The following is a 24,258-nucleotide window of genomic DNA, read 5'->3' on the forward strand; positions in this document are numbered from 1 at the left end:
ATTTTCTCAAAAGTTCGACAAAAAAAAATTATTCAAATTTTACAAAGATGTTAGAATTTCTTTTCAAAATATTATGGACCTTTGTACTCTGAACTTCTACAGCAGCAGCAAGATAAATAAATTATCATCCAAAATTTTACAGGTAACAATGGTGCATACTTCGACTGACAATAACTAAATTAAGCCTGTACAAATGTTTGAAGTAGTTCACTATGTCATGCTTCATATTGAACTAATTCTGTAGTGAAAACAGGGAATACTCTACGTCTTAAAAATTGTGTAGATATTAGGAAAGCATTTTGTATCGTTTCATTGAGCCAGAATGTCACAATAAAAGTTTCTTTTGGCAACTTCTACTTTTTCGCTTTTTGCTCCTAAGTTCGAAAAGACACAGGTTGAAAATGTCGACTTCGTAAAAGCGTCAAAGTAAAGCATCTATCACAGACGCCGTTGTAGAATAATTATTTAAGTAAGTGGTTTGAATGGGAACATTTTATAAGATGTATTCCGGCGTACCAAAATCACTGTCGAGAAGAGCGATTTCTTAGGGAACAAAACACATTCAAACACCTTCCAATAAGATGTACTGCTACCCCTTAAGCCCTATCTTTAGCGTCCATGCATCTACATCTAGCTGTCTCTTCGACTTCATCCACATCGATATCGGGGTTACACCTCTGTAAAGAAAAGAAAGTACTGGAATAAAGCAATATACAGCTAAGGATCAGGTCGTCGAGGTTTGACAATCTGAGTCCACTATGAACTCAGTGACCAATCACAAAAAACGGGTTCTACTGCCCGGCCTACACTTCTCCGAATGAACAAGAAGTCCCCCATTGAGTTCCCTCTCCTGAACTTTCTTGTCCTCAGGAATGGTTCGCCACTTACTTCCTTCGTAGCAGGCCAGACGCAAGGCGAATTCACAACAACTCGCTCATATGTTGGTGCAAGAACCGGGCTCGACAGTGCACAGCCTCAAGTGTGGTATCCTCTCTGGGGCAGGCCAACAAGAGTTAGCCTAGCAAAACGGAGCTCTAAACCATCGAAACCGCCATGGAAATCTTTGCTTGAGGAGTGACGCTGACGTATAAGCCTGCTGAGGTCGCATGCTAGCATTCTGGTTTGTCCAGACCGTCGCATGGACACCGACAAAGCCCCATTTTCGTCCGGTTGTCGATCCTTCAATACATCCTACTATAAAAATAGCTATTTAGAGCGTACCCGTTCGTGATTCCTCGGTTCCTTTTTCATCCCCCTTCATAAAAAGGAAGAAAGACGCTATGCTCTCTGCCAGACAGGCGGCAAGCAAGAAGCCAGCAACAAACATGATTTATTCAGATTTTTTAAGTGAGCTCTTGCTTCGTCGCCCATGCTGCGATCTCTTTTCCTCTCTTCCATTTGCTTCCTTACCCCTTGGTCACTGCCTCCCAAACTTGTGCGCCTCTTTTATCCTTCCGTGTTGTACTGTTTCTTTCGTTTCTTTGCTACGACATGTCTTGACGTCACACGTTCACATAGACATACGTTAGCGTCAATGTATACTCAAATAGTCACTCGGTTCCTCTCTTATTCTGCTATCCTACTTTTTCCTTTAGTCAGAGCCGATTCGTCCGATATCAAGTTGCCGGATGATACGGTATACAGATCTGAGTTTCAACCAGGGAAAGCATGGCAAGCAGCGCAATCCGTCGTCTCAAAAACAACTTCTGGGGTCAGAAAGGCAAAGACAGAAAGCGAGCGAAAGAGAGGTCGCCAGGAGAGAATCTGATGCCCGGATTAGAATTGGAGTTGGAGGATGAGCCGGGCCGGAGAAGACTCTCTGCGGTAACGTATCTGAAATGTGGTATCCGCGACAGCCGAGATCTAGAAATAAAGCAGGCGGACAAAGGTGCGTTTTTGGAGGTGGTCACCGTCCGAAGCCGCGGTGCGTGGTACAGGAGCAGTGCTGAGACATTTGGGCCCTAAGCGATCGACGTTTCCGTGTGCTTGAAGCCATCCTCCATCGTTGGCACTGCGTCTGCACTCGGGTTGGACAACCTCTAGTAAGGCTTTTTTCCCATCCTATTGTTTTGGACTGAATCAGCAAGTTCATTCAACTGCGCTTTTAGCGGCTCACGAAGTCTATTCCATCTCGAGAATGATAGCGAACGCCAAGCCATTGCTGAAGCAACATGACCTCCAAGCCCCACATGAAAAAGACGTTAGATTTGTCGAAAGATTGACGTGCTGGTCATCTTTTGTGTTACTCTAAAAATTGGCTTGTTTATTTTCCTCTTGACGTTAGTTTCCGTGTAGAAGTAAGCTGGATAAATACGAAGAAGCCAATTTATTTGGATAGCAAAACAAGTGGATCTGTCATTAACGCGCAAAAACATATCTAGGCGAATATCTATGTTTATATAGAACACCATAAACGAACCGCCTTTTCGAACTACGCATTACTCTGGCCGTGCGAAAGATGAGTGTGACATCTGTCTCCATATATGGACAGCCAGTTTCCTAAGCCATCCACGGCCTGCCTTTAGAGATCTTTAATTGGCCATTGATTCAAGCAAATCTGAATTTAGTGCCTTTAAAATTTACGCGAAAAGAAACAAAGGTCTCTCTTTTACTTACTCGCATAGCTTCGTGTAGAGCTTCCTTCGATTACAGACGTACGGTAAACCAAGTGCGACAAATAAAAATTTATCACTGATCAATTAACTGGTTAACAAGAGCAGCTTCGTAAATTTATCACACCTTCGAATCCTAAATTTGTGTAGAGGCAACGTAATCGCCTTGCGTCAAATGAAATTGTCAAATATCTTCTAAGGGGTGTCCATTTTGCAGCTTCGCTCTGTCCGCCTAGGTTAAATGTTCCAGGTGCTACATCTGATACTGCTGTTAGGCTTTACTTTAGTCAAATAACACGAAACAGAGTCTGCTTATGCCTAACTTTCAACCTAGTTTACTTTACATGGCTATTATGATTTGTGGGCACACACGTTACTGTTATACCAACTTAGGTACAGGCCCTTATCAACATCGACTATTTCTGCACAAACTATAGTTCTGTTTTAATATAAACTCTGTACAGATTAATCTCTATTTACAATGCACACAGTGTTTATGATTATAAGCATGTTTCAGGACGAAAACCGCCAGTCGATTCCTACGACCCCGATTACGCATGCACGGCTAAAACACAAATAAATAGAAAAAAAAAATAAAGCAAATGTACAAAGGTTAACTAATCTTCAGCAGCTAACTCGTCCACCTTGTTTCACCTTTGGATCTCTACAGACCAGTAATGTTCACAATGACAGCTCTACACCATGATTACGTTGTTGCCCCTTGCAATGATTCAATCTTTCCGTCATCAATTGCAACCAATCTTTACGTCTTTCGTAAATATCGAGTACGAATCGAATCGCCATTGTGGAAAGAAACCCACTGGAAGGAGCAGGCCAGTTGATCGCTACGCAATAATAGTCATAAGAAGAACAGCGAATTACACCATCCCCCCTATATCATACAACCCCGCCTGTGCCGTTTCTATACACTGCTTTTGCTCGGTTCCCATTGCATAGCACCACGTCACAGAAAACGCTTTGCATTCCATTGCATAGGACTTGGCCAGCTTCCTCTATTTCTGGTGGATCCGGCCATGACCGCCACTACTTGACCCCTCACTAGTTCGTACTACCATTCGTACCCCCATAGATATTACCCATCATTCGTTCACACGGTCTTCTTCGTGCTTTGCTTCCACCAAGGGGTAGTCATTGATCCAAGTTGAGACGAGAACGGGAAGGGGGTAGAGTACGCTTCGGCAAAAGGCAATATGGCATCCGCCCGCACGAAAGCTGTGCCACTGCTGCTACCGCTGTTGCTGCCATTGGTAGCAGAATGACGCCAATCCAATTGGCCGTTCGGTCATTCCTTCTCGCATTGGTTCTGCTTGCGTGATTCTTCTTCTTATCCTGTTCGACTTCGCTGGTGCCGAAAGCCGAAAAAGAAGCGTGGGGTCCACACCAGCGGTGGCAGCGGCAACACCGACATGAGCATAAATCTGGCGGTCACGTCCTGGGCACTGCCCTGTTCCTTGCTAGCTCGCCGCGAGTCGTCTTACTTTTGCCGCAGTCTTTACATCTCTCGATCCCCCTTCGACTGAGCAGCAGAACCCCTACAGACAGTGGGAGGGGGAGGGGGGTTAAAACACATCTAGTGACGACATTGTCGTCAACGTTTGTTCCGCCATTGCTTACGCACCTCGACGGGATGGCACTCATCACCTTATTTTCCCTTTCTCTCTTCTTTTTCCAGCTTCGACTTCGCACGTTTGTTCTCTCTTTTCGCGATACGATCCATCCCCATCTTCTGCTTTCTCTCTCTTGCGGAGGCTCAAGAGAGTTATCCTTCCTTAGTTCGGTCAGGTTCAAAGCCGGACGAAAGGAATGAGCAGGCATATTCGTTGCATCCGTTTACATGCGTCGCTTAGTTCGCCTAAGTAAACATTGAGGTGGCCGGTTTAGAGGATGAGAGTTAAAATAGCAGACGACAGAGAACTTGGCATGAACTGGGACCGGGCGGAAATCAGACAGACAACAACAACGAGTGCCTCGTGCTGGCTGAATGAGTATCCGAGGGCATGTCGGATACCGTGGCATCACCGAGGCATGATAGGGTTTGGCATATAGTAGTAATTCAGACAGATGAGAATCCCAAGACAAGACAGGAAAAAAAAGAGGAGCACCGCAGTTGGTAACCGGCTGAGAGATCTGGAAACGAATAGTGGCTTGTGGGTAATATAGATGAGGACTATACTAGGACCGAGCAGGGGAAGACAGGAACCTAGGCAGTGGCTATATGGAGAGAAGTAAGGGACGCCTAATTGTGGCACGTCCATCGTCCGGCAATCTTGCGTTTTCTCAGTGGCTACAGTCGGATCTAGTGGTACCCATCCAGTAGAGGTTGAGGCAATGCTTAGGCACTGAAGGCAACTCGAATGCTGCATCTTCCGCTGCTCTTGATGTTGCTGCACGATAGCTTGCGTAAGTGACGTGGTGGGTAAGGCCTCCGTTTGGCCACCAACAGCTTTGAAAGACTAGCGGCAGCACGGCTTTGCTGCAGATTCTACTATACACTTAGACAATGGGTAAGATCGCCGAGTCGATGGTGGTCTATAGTTTCCGTAATATACGATATGCTATGGTAAGGTAGACTGATTCCGCGGACGCTTGGCCTTCTAGTGCCGCTACGGCTCCTTCGGGACCTCTAACTGTAAAGAAACTGGGGTCATACGTTGCCAAAAAAACACGCAAAAAAGAGGAGAGTCAACTTGGTCATACTTGCTATTCTGCTTTGCTTCGTTGCGAGCACTAGTGTAGGAAAAGAACGATAAAAGAGGAAGAACAGGGACCAAATCACGTCATCTTCTTCTATAGAAGACCACGTGATCTTGGCGTCTTCACAGTTTTCTCCTGACAAAATATTTGTACCATGTCCAGTGAGTCAGGTAAATTCGAAAAGTTTTCGAACTGAAATTTCTGCAAGGAAATAATTGACCAATTATCAAGTATTGAATGGTAAAAGAACTTTGCTGTTTTTAAATCAAAACGAGGCAGTCATCATTGGCGAGTTGCAGCCTCAGTAGAACCAAAAGCAGGTACTGCCGAAGTTCTGCGCATCGGAAACACATTTTAGAATATTTTTTTTTTTTGTTTTTAAAATAGACGCAGAAAAACATAATCAATCGCGACACGATTTGTGCAAAACTTACCAATGTGAAAATTCAAAAAGGCCTGATAACATAAAAGAGAAATATAAGCATATATGCTTGGAAAGGCGTAATTCAGACCAAGAGTTATAAATGACTTGTAAGAGTAACCTTCTATTCGTACTATATTAAGCAGAAAAACTAACTGAAAAATATATCAGCCTCCTAGAAACGCGCGTGCTTCAATATTATATAAATCTTGGCTATGATGAATTGAACAAACAGGTGGTATACACGGTATCATGATGCCTAATTCAGCACGCACGTACATTGCACGTATTTCACCCTGTAATGGGTCCTGCTGATCTCCTACCATCTAACCATTTGAGAACACCAGCGTGAACATATTTTTGAACGCCTGCCCCATCTTTTTCTCTTAGGACCTATCCTCATCACCTGGGCGAATACAATGGCAGCAATCACAGCGAATTAATTTTCACTGACGCATATTTCTCGCACCTGCTTTTTCCTGCATGCTGGTCCACTTTCGAGACTTTACCCGGCACAATATTTAATTCATCCGATGTTCCATCGTCATGGTTAACTGGTTCATCATTAGCTGTAACTATAGCTATATATATATATATATATATATATATATCTGTAACATAAGCGGTTCCGCAGCTTCAAGGGACTTCGTGAACGTCTATAGTGGGGAACTGGATGATGGCCTAATGTACGCGAGTGTGTGCTGGTCGGTGTGCTCTTGTCTGAGACCCCCAAAAATCTCCCAGTCTCGTCTTGCTTTCCATTCAGTAGTGTTACACAGGCGTTATACAGCTTTACCTTAATAAGGGTAAGGGCAAAGGGGAATTGAATTTATTCAGCAGGAAGAGCCGGTGGGGAGTCTCGGCCTGCTGGTTTGCAAGCCTGCGAGCCTGGCTTTTTCGACGAACGACAGCACGAACACGAAATAAGAGCTACTTAGGTTAGTTGATCAGGGGACACGCCAACGGGATGAACACGCAGGGTCTGCGGGACTAGTCAAGAGTGAAAGGATGAAGGGCACCGTCCTTCTCTCGGGATAACAGGAGACTTTTGTCTTGATTTAATCCTCCTTGAGACCATCAGAAGCCGTGGCGACCATAGGCGTTACGTCGAGGCTTTTTTTAACACTTTGTAACAGTGGTCGGTCGGCTTTGAACAGAATCTGTAACTCGTTGAGCTTATTTGACCGACCCAAGAGGAGCTCGTGTTGGGGCTAAAAATCAACAATCTGCAAAAGAAATAACCAGTGTGTTTAGTAGATTTACTGCAAAATAGAACAAAAATTTAAAATATATTCTATATGGCGCCGAGTACCGTGTGCAATACCTTTGTCAGACCTGACTCGACGGACTTCATGTTGTTCTACAATATGCTGAAAATTATCTTGGCCAGATAAACGCGCCTTAAATATAACACCATTAAAAATAGAGACAAACAACCAAAACCTGTCTAAAAAAATGTCTTAACAATAACTAAATCTAGTTGCTTGCTTTTCATTTTTTCTATAGCAGATTGAATGGCCAGAACGATAACACCCATTAACTTGTCGTCGAACGAGCAACAGTTTCCATTTTAGCAACATGTTCCGCGCATGTTTTTACATGCCGCCCACATTGCACGTACGTTAAAGCGTTTGCGTAGCGAGCTTGCAGAGAAACTTTCGCCTTTACTTCTTTTTAGTGCAACGGTTGTTCGACCGATTGTAATAGCTTTCGCTGTCTTTTATCATTTTGCCACTGCCTAAACCTTTTTTACCCCTTGCCGTCGTTACAATTTTACGTAGTGACAAGCATAAAGTCTTCCTGGCAGCGGATCTTCGTACTAACAAATGCATGCAAATTTGCGTATGCCTTGCATGTGTTTGGTCGTTTTTTTCAAAGCAGACGTATCGTTCTATGACCGTTCTTTTCTTGCCCCTGGCTGCCCCCCTAGTTCGGCCCACCCCTCGTGTTAACCGTTGGTTCATGTGTGTTTTAGTCTTTCGTCGAATTTCGCCGCGAGGGACTGACTGGCATATATTTCACTGTGAGTCGCCAATAGTGTCGACAACAGTGGTAGCAATCTATCAGTTTTCCGATGGGCGGACAACACTGTAGTAAGAGCAGAGGACGCGCAGGCAAAAGCCACCGCCGCTATTTTCGTGTGGTCACAATAGTGAGCTGGCTGCCCCTTTCACTCGCACTCTCTTTCGTTTCTTTTGAACATTCGTTCCTGCGATAGCCTCGTCCATTGTATCGGTGGAGCACCCCACGGTCGAAGCGACACCCCAGCCTCGTTTTCCGCTGCATGATGCTGCCACGTTGGCTTTTGCTGATTGTGCGCAGCTACACCGTTTTCATCATTATACAGTATAAACTTAACGAATCGCAGGAGATATACAGAATAGCAATGACAACCCTTTCTAGTCGACCCTGTCCAACTTTCACAACGCAAACGGCTAGTTGATCCTTAAGGCACCCTTCACAGACTTCGTGACCCCTTGTCCGGCAAGAGGCGCCATATACTTGTTGTGAATTTTACGTTGCGGTGACTACCATACGGATATAAAGCAAGAGAGAGGAAAAATCGAGAAAAATAAAGAGCGAAATGCGACAAATATAACTAACTGTCAGTTCCATTTCATTATTGCAGCTGCTCTACAATGCTGTCCGTGTTCTGCTCTGGGTGTTGATGTTGTTATGAATTGCATTTTAGACCCGGGCTTTCGTGGCAAGGGCTTTTTTGCGCTGGTCGTTTCGATTATTCAGCACAACTTTGTCGCTACCGACGCGTTGTTCTTGTTTCCTTCAGCTGTTGTTCATTGCGGTAGGAAGCCAGCACGGTGTTAGTGGGGTTATTAGCGTCGATGCTCTGCTGTGGTACTGCCCGTAGCCATTGCTAAATGCAATCATAATAATAATCCTCTTTTTTGTTCATTTCTTTTCGAACCTGGGGCAAAGCCCCCAAAGATCTGTCGCACTGATTCACTTCTTTCAGCCGCATGCTGCAGGGTATCGCGAAATATTGTTGCTATAAACGCTATTCATTTCGGCCGCTTAAATTAGTTCGGTCTGTTTTATCTGCTCGGAACTCATCATGACAATGCACAGTGTACCACTAGTAACAGCCCGTAGCTGGATATCTGGCAGACATTATAGCTACTCGTACATATGTATAATAAAAGGAGGTGTAAGTAAGTTGACTTCCTAATATTAAATGAAACATAAGGGAAAACTTCCATACAATTGTTGTAAAGAGCATCGGCGATCGCTTAGAGCACATAACAGAGTTGTATGAAGCGGTCATTTTGGGTTTTCACGCTTATAATTTGCGAAAGGACCGAGTTTTTGTCGGAACCGCTTTTTTAAGGAGATTCTATTTACGTTTCGCACAAAGTATTGTACAATTTATTCCGTCGTGTCGATCATACCAATAAATCTCTTCGCAGACTCAGTAATAGTACCAAAAAAATACGCCAGGTAATGTATGATTATCTAGGTTAGGTGGATAACAAATACTTCTAAGTCTACGTGGCCAGTGTTAAAAATTCCCTCGGTTGGTGTCGCAAACTGTGTGCTCACTTAGTCATGCGGTGTTTTGATCGTGCAAGCATGATGCCTTATAAAATTAGGTTTTTCGTCATGATCTAAGGTAGCATGCCAAAAGAGGCAACAACGTCTTGGTGGCAAGAAAACAGCGGGTTTCCATTTCTGCCTCTCTCCAACCCATCTGATGAGGCCATTATATCTAGCGATTCGACGCCGCTACAGCTTAGTCTTTCGGCAAGGAGCTGCTAGCCTCACCTCCCCCATTGTATGTATCTGACCAACATCTTACGAGGTTTCGTACAAACAGCATTAACCGTTCTAGGGCGACTCGACAATACCTCCTACGGGTATACAGTGTCACTATCAATGGGCTCCCACCAGGTTAGCTGCCGCGCCGAACCAAGAACTGTCCTATAGTCGAAAGGTACCCTGAACACGCTGTGCTGGGTAAGTTGGCCTCCCTTGGACCGTGGCAAGGTGACCGACTCCCCGCTGGCTCTACCTGCAGGAGATCCCCAGGGTTCGCCACACACCTTCTGTAGACTGCCATTAAGCTGTGGCAATGGCTGGCCTCACGAGCAAATTAACGTTGCTACAGCGACGTCGATCCAATATCCATCCAAGAGAACGCGCAGCGCCACCTTACATATATATATATATAGAAAACTTTGTGATATATAGTGGGAATACGCAATAGTTTTCTTTTGAAATTCATAATGCACGAATTAGTTAGAGTGATGAATGGCCTATTTAAAAATAGATCTACGGTTTTGACGATCTGCACGACGAGCTAACGTTAGCTCTTTGTGGGAACCTGATCATGATTACACAGTATAGACAACAATAAGAAAACAAAGAAAAGCCACTGGCCATTTAAACGTCAATGAAGCCTTCGTTGACGAACATCTCCAACCCCAACCATTGCCCTATATATAATATAAAAAAGTAGCCTGGATATGTAATAGATGTACGTTGTCATTAACCTACTGAGGGCAAATATCAGTGAGTTCTTATCTATTCTGTCTTTTATATATGGCCGTTATGAGCCGTTTGCTGAGTCGTTGTACATCCATACTTTTTTAGTCGAACCAATAAAATCGAATTCAGTGTAGCATATACAACAAGGCACGCCAATAAAAAATGGGCATTTACTTTTTCTTCGACTACCATATATACAAGCCGAGACACGACTACACTGAGTGCATGTTAAGCGTTTGCTTTAGTAGACGCTTGCAGAGAGACGCAGGATAGGTGAAAAAGGGGGCTTGCAGGTAGTAGGTCGTAACGAACAACGCAAACCTGTCTGAGATCCCTCTTGGTTGCCAAGCCAGCTCGATTTGGAGGTATAGGCTTCTGGGGAATAGGGAGGAACGCAAGGTACGTGGCCAGTTACCTTAGCCAGTACACATCCGTCAACTCGGGCGCAGCAGGCGAACCCTTCGAAGAAACGAACAGAACAACGAAACAGAGTTCAGAGAACGTGCGAGGCATTTCAACAACCGCTACAGGCTTCCGACTGGCATCTGCACGGCGGTCCTAAACAGCTCCAAGATAAAGTGCAATGAAAGCTGCCTCAACAGTGTATGCTGGCAAAGTCGGCTATCTAGCCTTATGATAGCAGAATCGCAAAATGGTAACTTCGTCCATAAGATCCGTTGCGTCGAAATACAGCAACAGTTTCAGTTCAACTAGCAGATTGATAACAGCAGACATTTGAATCAGAGCTGGATAAAAAGACTGCTCGTATTGTACGTCGTTGACATTCCGGTGGGCTTTGACTTAACAAAAGGAGGAAGTTGCGCTTCAATTCTCCTTCATCCGCTGCCCTTACCTGTGCAACAACTCGCATGAGACTTATCGTGGGGCATTCGGTGCTGAATGGAGCAGGAAAGGGGCCCCGCCACGTTGTCCATGCTAAATTACATCCCTGATTTTACTGGCATTTGGCTTGATTTATCGTTGTAACTCTTTCTCTTGAGTGTGGAACAAGTGATAGCAAGTTGGCCTGAAGACTTTCCTCGATCGAAATCAGAACGTGCTTCCCAAATGGATAGGATCGCTCAGGACAGTAGCATATATCGTTAGCTTTCCCGTAGTAAAAAAAAGTTCAACTTCCACAATGCAGGTTGCAACCACGTTTTTCGAAAGAATATTGTGTATAGCTCTTATGGTATGAAAATTTGGCTAGTTTTAGCAAATTGAAACGATCCTAGCTCAGCGTAATGGCCCAGCGTGTACATGCATATATACATAAACTGAGCTTGTAAAGTTGAGTGGAGCCGGCTTAGTAATTACTTGTACTTGTATTTGTATTGTGTAGTAGTCTCTAACGTGACAATGGGCGCCTGGCAAAACTTACGGCATGTCTTTATCAATATTTCGCCGCATTGAACTTAGTGATATGCATATGAGCTAGAACGAGCGGAAATAGATGACCTTTTCAACACAACCATTTTATGTCTCAGCCTTTGAACGATTCGAAAATAAGATGAACATATTAAGAAAGTTAGTAGACAAATAAGTACAAACAAGCAGAGTATACTGATAGAACTGTTATTCATAGCAACATTGACTAAGTTGAATATATTCGTTCCGCAATAATATACACGCCAGCTAGGTTGCTAGGTTCGATACCTACTAGGTTACATAAGCCCCTCCTTGTGAGCGTCCCGCGCCATCTATCAGCACACTGTTCGATTTGATGTTACTGCTCGCGTTCTGCTTACCTTACTGATCCGAATACGCGGCGGACTTTACCACCACGTAAATCAACTTGCCTTCTTCTACGCTGTCGTTCACCCTAACTTTTCGGGCGCTCACAAGTACACCCTTCAACTCTAATCGCCCAATTCAGCGCGTCGCCGCTTATATTATCCCCCGACACCTGGTTGCCGACGCGAGACACGGCTGTGTAAAGTAGCCTTAGAGGTAACGGGGAAAATAGATCGACAACTGTCGACTGGGGTAGCGAGATCTGCCAGTGTTCCAATGGGCAGCAACGTCCCACGAAAAGACGCGACATCGATATCAGCAAAAGCACTGACCCCAGAAGCAGTTGGGTTTTCTGCTTCATGCAACGTGCCACGACGTTTCGCAGCACTCGTGGCACAAAATGGCCTGAAGCAGTCATAGACTAAGTGCAATATCTTGTCGCTGGGCAACCGCAAGCTAGCCGACCGCAAACAATACACAGGTAAACAGCTCCACCGGGGTATTCTCCTGCTTGGATGCCCCCGCTGAGCCCCTTTCGCCTCACTACTACTATGGACTCATTTTCGGATCCGGACTCTACCTCACTATATTCAATAGTGCGTGCCACCGACTCCTGTCACAATGCCAACAAACATGCTGTACCAAGTGTCATCGGCCGATCTGAGAATCGTGCACTTCAAGAGCGCTGAAGAGCAGCGTCGCCTCCGATTGTAGACAGTTCGGATGAATGCCATGGTTAACGATGTAGTCTGTCAAAGTGATCTCTACAAAATCGGTTGGTGTCATTTGCGAATTTTAGATTAGATAAAGATAAGAAACATAGACTGGGGCTTTGAATAGGACGGGTTTTCTCGAGTGAAACCAAAATGGCGTTTTTGACTTGGATTTAATCTTATTTTCTTATACTACCCAGTTCTACGAATTATTTTCTAAGTGGACCAATGGATGGCCAATGCATTTACGCGTATGGGACGTACTTGTAGATAGAAGATCATATTAGTACGCAAATAACGATAAGGGTGTGCCAATAGCTCTAATCGAGACAGACAACATTAGTTGCAATTGTCCACTCCGCTTAAATGTATCCATTATGTTTCCATAAAAGACAGCGAAATCCAGTTATCATTGCCCTCTTCTATAACAGAAATTTTAATTTAAAAGAACGGTCTAACGTTCCTTTCGATTATACCTTCAACGCTGTGCACGACTGCTCTAAGTGTACATGCATTTCCCGAACTAGAACTCTCCTAACCCCTTTGACGTCTAAATCGTTGGTTGTTGCTATTGATAGAGTAGATAGATATAGACTGAATCCGAATTTACCTCAAGTGCTAATTAACCTTCTATGCGGATGCTACACGCGACACAACATACTCCATGAAGAATCGATTCTACCTCTGAACAGGATCTCTGCTAAGGTAGATCTAATACTGTCAAACAGAACAAACGCGTAATACGCTTTACGTTCAACGAGTGTGCGGCTGATCTCATTAATCCCGTGTGAGACTAAACTGAAAAAGTTCTCGTTCTTTGTTTATAGAATATTTCAGTGGCAACTCTGTGGTTCTCAGCGTTCCTTGACGTCCGAATAAATTTCTATGATTACCGTCGTTATTTTTGTCGTTCTATCTACATATCTGCTTGACATTGTTTATTTATAATATTCTTGATGGTTTTTTTACGCGGGCGATTCCAATGGGAAGAAGTTTGTTCATTTCCCGTATGTGGTTGTCCACCTTTTGTACGGGTCTCCACCTTTATCGACTCCTGACTCTGGATTCTTCCCTTTTTAATGAGAAATATCCCAGAAACTTCTTCAAAGGAAGAATGACCAGCCATACATGTCTTCGAGTATCGAATTGACCACATTTTCTCAGTGTCAGCGTTTCCTTGGTAGAGAGTAGGCCTCGATAGTTCGACGAGCAGTTCTCCGTGAGAGCGTCGTATCCACGATTTACAGGATAAGGCGTTGATATTGAGACATAAACACTTGTCGTGGTATTTGTCCTGATCGATATAATTTATCTGGGATTTATCCATTGTGTGGCTGTGCATACGGTTCCGTGGCTCCCAGAGAGCGACTGGTACAGTCAATGAACAAGAACAGCACGACTATAGCTGGAAGTTGCGTGTGACCCACGCTCTATAGACCAGGCTGTGTAGGCGACCTGGTGATCGACCGTGTCTCTCCAGAGGATCCGCAGCATTATCCGTGTGGAATCGGGGTCGTGAGAGACGACACACCCAGCGCCACTAAGAGCCTGAAAAGAAAATAAAAGAGAACGTTCTCTACTAGAGAATAGGCCACAGCACAAAAAAAAATAAGGAAAAAACCCGCACGCACCGTCGGGCTTTGCTTCGCTGGTCCACACTCAGTAGCAGCCTGTCTGTGAGGAAAAAAGCCTGCCTAACCCACCAGTGATTGGATACAGACAAAACTGAAAGGAAAGAGAAGGGAGAGATAATAACAGTAAGAGTGTTTAGAAATGAATGAATAAGTGTTTAGAGAGTGGTTTGAAAGTGACGCACCAATAAGTACTTCTTAGAGAAGTCGAACTCTCAAAACATGTAACCAATGAATTGACTCTAACAGGCACATACAGACGCTACCTATCACCGTGTAACTACGGTGCCATATTTGCACACTACTGTTCTAGGCGATTTGGTTGGCTCTTGAAGCAGAAAACAACGGCATCTGGTTAGGCAAATGAGCCTGTCGCCGGCTATATTGTCGAACGGCAAACCTGTGTCTAGTAAAGATTTCAAGCCATAACAGATCTAATTTGAAGGTTTGAAGACACCCAAAGTAAGTCAATTGCTTGAAAATGATAAAATTTTGCAATAGGTAGCGAAGCACAAAGGTAGAAATGATGCGGTATGAAGACTTTACATTTGCCTTTTTTTTTGTTTGTATATATGTAAGCCTTTGTGAATCTAGATGGGTGATCCCATTATACTTGCATTATACAGCATACTACACATATGTGAAGCCATAATGTACAATATTTTTAATTACGATCCAGATTTATAAAGATCTGAAGTGGCTGCGCCAGTTAACACCTTTCATAAAGACAATGTCTGCAAGGTGCGTTTGTTGTATCTCTAAGAACATTGCCAGGAACAATTTTGTTACCTAATCAAAAAACGTAGACTGCTTGCAAAAGCCTGATTTCCGCTTTGCGCCAACGGAACTGTTTGCGCAGGTTGAAACAACCCCTCGCGAAGACAATGAAGCTGCGCGTGTACCATAAAGAAGAATAGTTGTCCGGTTTGACAACTTGAAGTGGCCCCCGGAAGTGCTCCATCGTCCTCGGAAGCCCGCGGGCGACAAGCTTTAGTGCAGTAGCAAAGCAGAAAGAAGCAGCTCCCGAAGCATCTGGCATGTTTGCCCTGCAACACCTGTTTGATACAAGAACTGGTCATCCAAGTCGGGCAATCTCGAATAAGGCAGTTCAGGTGAATCAACACGGGGTTTGCAATGTTTATCACAATTTGTGAGGACAACCGTTCTAGAAAAAACTTGAAGTCGTCTCTAAAGCCTGCCAACTTCTATGACGCGATTTTTGCGAAAATTATGCAATTCCAAATAGATTTGCAATGAGTACAAACTTGTTCGATCTATTTTAAAAATTGGTTTTAGTGGAACATCAAACCATGGGCTTGATTTGTAACTTGTCTTCGTGAAATTCAGTGACCTATGAAAGAACTTAAGCATATTTACTTAAAGTTTAATCTCATTCTACCATAAGGCGGCGCAATCATCTGTTTCCAAGAAAATGTCTTTAGTATTAGCTAGGCGAGAAATTAACTTTTCTACTCACATTTAGAATACGATACCTTGACACAAACCGCTAATAAAAAAATCTGACGTTTAACTAAGAAGGCACACTTTATAAAACGTCAAAGTTCACGCTACCTTGTCTAATAATAGTTAAAAAAAAGTTTGGTTCTTCATAATTGTGTGAAACACTCTGATTGAGCACACACAGTCAATCGCAAGCTTCCATTGAGGTTTATTAGGTACAACAGAAGTGGCGGTAATATGAATAGTGGAAGTCGTCGAAAATGGTACATGGAAAAATTTCATGAAGTTTGTGAGAAACATCAGTCTACCCACATCAAATGACGCACATTTTTAAAATCCGAATGCGGAGGTCACATATTTTCGCAGTTGTCTCATCGATAGAACGACACAAGTTCTATGCCATCAAGATTAACAGCCGGCGTAACATGCGTTGGCTACTTGTTATTCCAGATATTAGCTCTACCATATATAAAGGTAAATTAATGCAAAATGTTAAGACAAGTATTATAGGTAAGTTTACTTCCTAAATGGTTTACTTCATCCTTCCTGCTTATGCTGGCAGCTACGAAGTGGTGTAAGTTAGAGTAATAGTCTGCTTAGCATCGCAATTAATTGTTATCCATACACTGATCACTGGTGCGTTATTTTGTCTAATTTTCGTTAACTAGTGATTTTCTATGTGTATCTTGGCAGTGGCAAATGTTCCAGGAACAGCCGCCAGATGGCGCCAGGGACTGCTTTCCCGAGCTCTTGATGGAGAGTCGGAGTCCGCGTTCGCAGACCAGCAAAAGACCAATAACAACTAACTTGTTCGCATGACATGACTAGGTTAGGTTTGCTTGGCTAAGGTTAGATTGCTATTGCTGTCACATATTAAGAGAAAGTTGTGGTTCTGATGTTCACAGTGGAGCTCTTGATGATACGATTGGTAAACAAACAGAAGAAGGTTAATGTTGTACCCAAGTGATCTCACATGAGCCACCGACGTCTTGCCAATGGAAGCGAGATCGGCGGAGCTATTGCATCAAAGTTTCCCCGTGGTTTCCTGCTGTCGGTCTTTTACTCAGCAGCACGTTTTGTCTTGTTTTTCTTCGAGGGCGGACATGGTATCTCTTTTTACACCGATGTGTCTCGATAAATGACAATGTGTTAGTACGGTAAACTATTTTAATAAATACCACCATAACCACGAACGGCAAGATGACGAATCTTGGAGGAGGCCTCTAAGGCCAATGTGATCGTACGGTCTAACTCATTGTTTCGGGGTTCGAGGTCGACAAACTTCTATGACTTTTTACTGTAGCACCAGCAGGCGTATAACAAGCCCTTAAAGTTCAAAGATTCTATGAATGATGACATTGTTGAAAAAGCTATTTGTCGTAGAAACGATAATAACAACAGAATCGAGGCGCAGCGCTCGTACCACAACTTTTACACTAACCCCTCACTCTAATGGTAGTAACCTGCTGTGGGGTTGCCACGGGGCAGCCGCCGACCACGTAAAGTACTTTCGCATTTGCTTGCTTTCCTCGAATAGCCTTAGATCGCCGTGCGATGCTCGGTGAATTCGCTCACACACATGCATCTCTTTCCCCTTTATCTTCTTCTGTTTCGTTTCTTTTTAATCTCTACAGAAGAGACTGCGGCTTTCCGCTCCCTTTACGCCAAAAGAAGCCCTGCAAATTCTCTGTGCGGTCCAGTGATCTCCTGTCTGAGTCAGGCTCACCTCGACTCATCACAATCGTTGCTAACAGCACCAAGAACGAGGGCCTGCGTCCAAGGCGAAACCAGAATCAGTGCCAGCTATTGCCTTGGTCGCCCGATCGAACTACTAAATGGCCAAATCTGTTGACGGTGTCGACAGATATATTTATGTTATGTTTCAGTGGGCCTGAGAAACAAATGGTCCGGTGGTAGCGGGCTGAGACGCCATGGTTCTCGGTGAAAAGAAGTGGCGCGGCTTTTCAGTGGGATCCTGCGGGTCAACTCCAGCTTAGCAGTCCGTAGTGGTGCCATGACCGGTTGTAAACATTACCTTTGAGTGTTAGTTTCGCTTGAAGACAACGCTTACCGGTACAGAGCGCTGCGGGACTGGATAAAAGCGCCGTCATCAATGCTGTCTTGGACGATGACGAGCGGATACACTGAGTACGAGGTTCAATTGGAAATGGAAAGAAGTTGTGAAATCGGCGAACAAAGGATCACGTGTGACCAAGAAAAGTTTCGGCTACGCTAACAACGACGATGACTGCTAAACGCAGTTGGTTAGAAGGTTTTTCAGAACAGTCTCGTCATCCTTCGTAGGTATGTGAATAGTAAAATACAAGGGAAGATACGGAACAGAACAGCTACCTGGGTCGTAGCAACGCCGATAGTTGATGAGGGTATCAGCTGTGTCGTACAGACAGGAAGAAGTATGCTTACACATCTCTGCACTGGTGCTTGAAATAATGCTAACTACATTAACACCTAATATTAACAGCGCTTCAACTTGTTGGATGCGGTCTTGCTGGCTCGCAAATGACAAAAATATAAATTCAGTAGATGAAAGTACCGAGAGTCAAACAAACGCAAGCATCAAATGCTAACAATATACAGCGCAACGTAACAGTCTCAAAACAAGCGTACGTTCGAACGACTACCGGCAATGTAAAGCAACCCGGCCATTGATTTCAGTCCGGGAGGATATGGATGGAGCAATAATGAATAACGTAATTATAAGCCGTCACATAGGAACAACAGGTAAATGTGGAGGTCACGAGGGTTTATTTGCGTCCACTCGGTCGTATCGTATAAAGTACTGGACTGCTTTGTTTCACTGCTCTAAGGCACAGAAATAGGTATTATAAATTTTCGCTGCTCTTATTTACCGCCGAATCTGGACTGCTTAATTTGATCAGACCTCTACGTACTTTGATTGAAGACTTAGTGGGCTATTTCGAAAGCACTTCTCTGCTAAAGAAGATAGCTCGGTATTCGATAGGGCTTCAGGTTGTCTTAAAAAAGGTGCATGTATCTTTTAGAATGAAATTAAACATTCATGATGTCTTAGCATGCAATCTCTTAGCTGTGCCTTTGGACAACTGCCATTGGTTCCTTAAGCGAAATATTCAAGTTGGAATAAATCTGTAGCTAACGAGCGTGGATCGAGGATGCGTCTACGGAAAGATTAAAAACTTGGCTGACCTCAAACGCAAATGAGATTTACTTGAAGACAGGTATACAAACGTAATGGGCAGATAAGTTGATTACATTGAACGGTGGGTTCGTTTGTCTTTGTTGCCGACAGATATTTGTAGAATTCTGAGTCTTTTCCAACATGTGTTTGTCCCATATTACAGTGACAGGGACTTCGATTGAACGTGGTACTATCGCTGAGATAAGATTCATCGACCGATCTATTAGCTTAACAGACCATTGCAGCATCCCTGAATCGTTTTAAGTCGCAGTCAATGTCGATTGTTGGTAGACAAACTTTTTTACTAGGATGATCAAAATTCAGTGTAAAATGGCGATAGTTTGTCTGCTCTTCGTAGCCTCTTTGTAACATGCATCTGGCGATGGCGAAACTTGAACTTTTTTGTTGAAATGTTTATATAAATCGGATACTGCATCCGTACAAAGGGATTCGCTTCCGTCAAGAGGCTCGAATCAATGTTCAACACGCTTATCTGGCAAGATCGACGATGATGAGCTGGTACAAAGCAGGATACGTCGGAAATCAGCCGTCAATCGAATGCCCCCTTGCCCGCCTCGAAAAATCACATTTGAATTTTTCCACAGATACACAACTAATGATGCGTTTAGCATACGTTGAAAGTTTTTCCTTCGAAATTGATTGCGCACACAAAGGCATGTTCCTGTGAATCGAAAAACTTACTCTGAGCGTGCAGGAATTAGAAGCAGGCTATTGGCCAGTTATTTGCATGCTGTAAGAGGCCGTGCACGCTAGAGTTATCTCGTGATGAAACGCAATAGGGAACAACGATTACGCTCACTTAGCCACTAATACCTAAGCGGGTGCAAAACTTGAAGTAGTTACATACTTAACTACGCTACCAAGCTGATCGTAATAGTGATGATATACCCTAACAGTACTTCACAGAGCTGGGAGTATAGACACTCACAATTGAATCTGTGAAAACGGTCTGCTTATACTAATCACGAATGCTGGGCGCGATTTGTTGACGCTATAATATGCTTGTACGACGGGAGACAATTGCACTGAAATCGTGACGGTTCAGAAGTATCTAATGGCTTCTCATTGCGACTGGTTGTTCAATTCAAATCAATCAAGCGATAACAACTATATATGGTCACGAACTTTATTTAATAAAGTGTTAGGAAAGCAGATTTTTTCTTTCTTCCGCAAAATCAGGAGGAGAAGTGGCAAGCCTCGCCCAGGAAGTGTAGTCCCGGGCACATATTATTGCGGGACACCTTGTGTCATCCTTGTGGTCTTCTATCAGTTCTAAGATAAGCAACATTGAACGAAATGTTGTTAACTGTAGCAAAATAGGTTTTTATGTCAATTCAAAATCATCCTGCATGCGCCCCTTACCTTGAACACGTTTAGTCCGTAGACTTATCATTTACAAATAAATTACCGGAACAAGCCGTGACGTACGCGCTTCAATGAAATTATATATATATATATATATATATATATATATATATATATATATATATATATACATTTAAAAACTATTTTAACTCGCTTTGATGGAGCGCATGGTCAGCCTAATGCATGGTAGTTATACTCTGCAGAATGCTACCTCTGTGACGTTATAGGATTTTCTGTCCTATAGCCCCTTCGTTTTCTGCAGTCACGATGATATTGAAAAGTAAGAAGCCGATGGTAGTTGACGTAGCGTCCGTAGAAGTAATATTTAAATATTGGTGGTATTCTATTGACTTCGCCTGTTTCCCATCACCATGGCTCGTCTACTGTCCGTCCATTCACTTTGCACTGACTGACTGCCTGCTTGCCTGCCTGCCTCCCTTGGAGTTGTTTTGGCCTGACTGGCCCCTTTGAAACAGGCAGGGGGCAACTCGAAATTTAAATTTGTCGCCGTGCAATGGCCCGTATCTGAGTACCAGCCGCGGGTAGGGGGTCATTCGAAACAGACGCCAATCTGCAGTCGCCGAGTCAGAGTGAGCTAGCACTGATTCAGCCTCGTGCGCAAAATCAGAGTGAACTCTCACCAGCTGGCCGGGACTGAATTCTCCCCCTGTCCAGACGATCCAATGCCGCACTTCGTCATCAAGAAAAAGATGGTTGGAGTGACAAAGCGGAACCGTCGAAACGATAAAGCTTGAACACTGGAAAATTACAGTAGATTTAGAATTTATACAAAAATAATCAAAAGGCCCAAACGAAGTAATCGATTAAAGTATAATTTTTGCTAGGTAGGGATACTGTGAATGAATTTATCTCTCGCTGGTTAAGTTTAGTGTGAATTTAAGAGACGATTACCGGTTGTGGCATCGTTGACAATAAGGTGATATAAATTTTCAGACGATGACTATGTTTATTCAATTGAAATTAAGTAATTTCGGTAATAATAAGTGACTATTTTCAAAACATACATACAAACTCATATATCACATGCAGTTAATGGGACCTAAATTAATGCCAAGTTCTAGATCAGGCAAGCTCGTTCGGTGTCCTACGATTTCAGTATTTTTTTGATCGCGGTACGACTTTCTATCAAAAAATTACTGGTTGTTATGATTACTACACACTTGATTGGACCTGTATCGTTACACGCTACTGTGAACTATTCCGTATTCGTCAGCTGCGTATGACCGATAGACGGTAATCATCTGCGATAATATCCATTTAACGATTTCGAGATGGGCGATTTTGCCAGAATCCGACTCCTATCAAACTAGCTCCTCGATTCTGTGTAAGTTATGAAAACTATCGACATCACCTAGGTAATCGACCATGGCCCAGCTCACCTCAGCACACATTCAGTAGCCTAGCTTGCAGTGGGTTTTTTTTTAAAAAAAAAAAAAAAAAAAAAAAAAAAGTCTCAAATCAATAATCAGGGAAACGTACCCATATCGTACCTTCAACTGCCAGCCGCAAAAAAGCAAATGTCAAAACCAACTAAATATTTGAGTTATGTTACCTCAGCTATTACTTCGGGGTGATGTGGTGAACAGCCTGGTTGGATTGACTTCGCAACGTTGGCTAACGAGCGAAATCCTAATTTTTTTCACAGCAACTACTTTACTTCGTCACAATATACAGTCGAGTACGATAGAGAAATTGTCGCCATTTTAATAAAAACTATCTGGTATAAGTCAAACAATCAATGTTTGAAGTTTTTTTTTTTTTTTCGAGATGTTTAAGTTTAATCATATTATATATTCCTAGTTCGACCATTATTCGATACGAATGGTCGAGCTTTCACACGCATTTATCTCCTTAGTATTGTTCATCTACGTATGCGCTCCGAAACAATCAGCCCACACGCCTCGTTGTAAAGGTCTCTGATGATTAACCTGTAACAGAGGCGTCTTCTATGGCGACGTCGGCTTTTCTTTTGCTCTTCTATGCCATTGCCTGTCGTCGCCTATTTCTTCCTTAGGCGTTGGACTGACGGGCCTTTACGGCTACGGTACTGGGCCTGTTACGGTCCCCCTTGAACGTTTGAGTGAATGTATGACTGTGTAAATGTTTGAATGTGTAAATGCGTCGCTTCGTTACATGCTGAATGGCACCCACATACTGGCGTTGGTTTTCATTACATTAACGGGGTCCTCTCCTGTCTGTTTCAAGCTTTCGCAGTTTCCTTTATTGGACCTTTTCCCTCGGTTGGGTTTTCCTGAGTCTCTTTGTCTCCTGGTCCCGCTTCTCTAATCCATCTCCATCTAATTTTCTCTTTCCAGTCGAGTTGTAAGCATTCGCGTTGTAGACTCGCATGAGCGAAGATAGGGAGCTGGCAGCTGTTTGATTCAGAGGTGACGACCGTGCTCTGGATCAGACCTGCTCTAGCAGCCTCAGCAGCAGATTTCACCACGCGTCTAGCTGCGAAATTCTGAGACCTTGTAACGATGCCGGTATTGGCTTTCTTTGCCGTTCTGCCTCGTTCTTTTCCTTTTCGCGTTCCTCTATCGCCCACTCATTCACGCCGCGAATTAGGGCCCTTAGTTCGGGTGCGATCAACAAGATGAACCATCTCTTTACTTGAGTTTACAAGAAGAGGCCACCATTACATCATATGGAAACAACAGGGTACATAGTGCTGTTTCGTATGCTGAGAAGCTAAGCGGTGCCAAAGGCGCCGCCGACGATCGTATTAGAGGTAAATGCACACGTAAACGAGCACTACCAATTGCGATCTAAATGCAGCCAGCATATGTGCAGACACGAAAGGCCGTGGCAAGAAAAAGGTGATGAAAAGGTGCATTAGCAAAGCGGCCAGTTAGACGTATAGGGCTTTATTGTCAACGTGCTTCGTCGTTTCGGACGAAAATGACACGTGACCTTTCCGAACCCAAACAATCATGTCTCGGTGCCGTTGTTGTTGGTGATAACACTGCTATATAATTGAGTATATATCATCAGCAAATAATAGATGAGATTGAAAAGATTGCCAATGTTAATAACCGCACTATTCGAACAAGTGTATTCAACTTGGAGGTAACAGAGTATACATATTGTACTTCTAGATATAAATGTCCTAACGAAAACATTTATCAGCTATGGCTTCTACTTTATCTTATACCAAACCCAAATCTTCTGTTCTGAACAAAGGACCCAGAAAACTTATATTAGTTATTTTTATAGTTATTCCGTACAGTTCACCCTCGTATGTAGGCGATAATTAGGTCTTGAATTCATTTTCGCCAATTCTATTTACTTTGCAGTTAATTTATCAATTGTGTTTCACCTGAAATATGCAGAGTGGATATATATATATATATATATATATATATATATATATATATATATATATATATATATATATCGAGAAACTTCTGTCCCACTCTTCAGTAGCTGTAGCTGCGCAGGCTATCTGCTTTCCCAGATTTTATCGAACGGAAAAGTGCCTCTATTGATATTTTTAAATAATTTTAAGCTCATTTGAATTTACCCAGCAAATGGCTTCAAGCTGACCATGCTATTTTTTTATGCGGCAGGGATAAATTATACCAATAGCAGTTCTTCTACATAACGCTTACTCTGCCTCTTTTCAATGAAACAATAATCTACCTTGACTGTAATTTGCCCTCACCATTTTGAAAGAAACATTTTGACTCTTCTTCACAGACTACCAACTGCTACGATCCTTCCCTTTTTAATGATGCTTCTTGTGGCGTCGTACCGTCCGCTGATTCTGTTGCCGCTGTTGAGGTGGGTTGATATTGTTGGCATCGTCATGATCGCTGCCATCTTCATCATCCGTACGATTGTTTATGCTATTGTTTTCCTGCGGTTCAGGAGGAAAGTGATC

The 24,258-nt window shown here is 43.3% G+C and overlaps 1 protein-coding gene across 1 annotated transcript in view; it reads left to right on the forward strand.

Annotated features, from left to right (window-relative positions):
* Positions 1 to 24,258, forward strand: part of zfh1 (Zn finger homeodomain 1) — a 480,048-nt gene that overhangs the window by 135,085 nt on the left and 320,705 nt on the right. The window lies entirely within an intron of this gene.

Source organism: Varroa destructor, unplaced genomic scaffold, assembly GCF_002443255.2.
Source record: "Varroa destructor unplaced genomic scaffold, Vdes_3.0 BEIS01000006.1, whole genome shotgun sequence".
Lineage (NCBI taxonomy): Eukaryota > Metazoa > Arthropoda > Arachnida > Mesostigmata > Varroidae > Varroa > Varroa destructor.